Below are 1,443 nucleotides of genomic sequence, written 5' to 3' on the forward strand. Positions count from 1 at the left end.
CAGCCGGACCCCGCCCGGGGAGTCCCGCCGGCCCTCGGCGCGGCGCAGCTGTCGGACCTCTTCTATTTTAAACCGCGCGCCCAGGGTGCCCGCCCCGCGGCCCGGCTCGGGCGACACCTTGCGCACTCGGTCCCCAGGACCCGCGGGTCAGCGCTCCTCCCGCCGGCGGGGGGCACAGCGGGTCTGGACCACTCGACCCGAAACCCACAGGGACCCTGCGACGCGCGCCCAAGGCCGGGCGCCCCCGCCACCCCCGAGGCCACCGCTGTCCCAGGAGAGGGAGCCCCGGGAGCCCCTTCCGCCGCCGGCCCCTGCGCGCCGCGCTGCTCCATGCTGGGGCCCTCTCAAAGTGTGACAGTTTAGGAAATGTGCAGACCAGGGACCGTCGCCAAGCTGTGCAGAGGCGCGGCGCCCAGCCTGAGTCCCAGACGCGCGGGAGCCGGGTCACGCGTGGGCGAGCGCGGGCGCCCACTCGCAGGCGCGTCCGGCCGGGTCCCGCTTCCAGCCTGCGCAGCGACCGGTCTCTACGTCTAACAGAAAATGCGCAGAACTCCACTCACCCACCTCCTGTCCTGTCCTCTTTGGGTTAGAATCCGGGGCAAGTATTGGGAAAGGGTGGATCAGGAGACCCTGCTTTTCTTCTCGCCTTCCCAAAGAGTGGAAATTTCCATCATGTGATAGGGGGCAGCACCCCCAGTGTCGCGTTTCCTGCGGACCCTCCCTTCCAGCCCGGCCGCCAATCGCGGGGCGGCAACCTGAGATGTAAACACAAGCATCCTCCCAGGTGGGGTGAGTTACCCAGCTGTCCCCCGGGAGACCGCCCGGACGCCCAGCGTCTGCTCCCTCTTTCCGGGGTCCCACAGCACAGGGGAGCTCTTGCTGTGAGTGTGTATCTGACGGCCAGGGTTCTGCATAAGCTAAGGTTGGCCTCCTTGGATCTGTCCTGTTTGCAGGAATACATGTTGATCTGCCCTGAAGCCCTTGAGAGACGGTCAGGGTGGGCGCCTCATTAAGCTCCCCAAGCTTTGGGAATGGTGAACTTTACATAGAGAAGTGTGGAGAAGCGGGGCTCGCGCGCGCGCTCGCACACACACACACACACACACACACACGCACGGACACACACACACATAGGCACACACACACATAGACACAGACACACACACACAGCCGTCATCAGCAGAAATCGCTTAATGGGAGAGCAAGGTGGAGCAAAGGTACCAGCACTTACCCATGGGTCTTTTTGTGCCCATTTCCCCCTGCTTGCATTCTAGAGTAAGCATAATTCTCAGTGTATGCGCAGAGGAATATAGGCTGTAGTAACTACACCGTAACTTCAGTCCGGCTACTTAAAGGTGCTCTCTGCCATTTGAAGGAAAACTGTATAAAACCATGTTCTGACGTTCAGCGAAATTCACCTTTCAAAGAAGACCCATGTAATAA

The 1,443-nt window shown here is 61.7% G+C and overlaps 1 protein-coding gene across 3 annotated transcripts in view; it reads right to left on the reverse strand.

The window, feature by feature from the left end:
- Positions 1-668, reverse strand: part of Slc38a4 (solute carrier family 38, member 4) — a 65,519-nt gene extending 64,851 nt beyond the window's left edge. For 2 of the 3 annotated variants that reach the window (XM_005406600.2, XM_013505723.1), the window contains exon 1: positions 565-668. The gene's annotated coding sequence lies outside the window, so the exon portion shown is untranslated. Of the gene's footprint in view, positions 1-560 lie in introns of all 3 variants that reach the window. The other variant, XM_005406601.2, reaches the window with a different exon arrangement.
- Positions 669-1,443: the final 775 nt, after the last annotated feature.

This window comes from Chinchilla lanigera, unplaced genomic scaffold (genome assembly GCF_000276665.1).
Source record: "Chinchilla lanigera isolate Chin_1 unplaced genomic scaffold, ChiLan1.0 scaffold00099, whole genome shotgun sequence".
NCBI classification, from domain to species: Eukaryota; Metazoa; Chordata; class Mammalia; order Rodentia; family Chinchillidae; genus Chinchilla; species Chinchilla lanigera.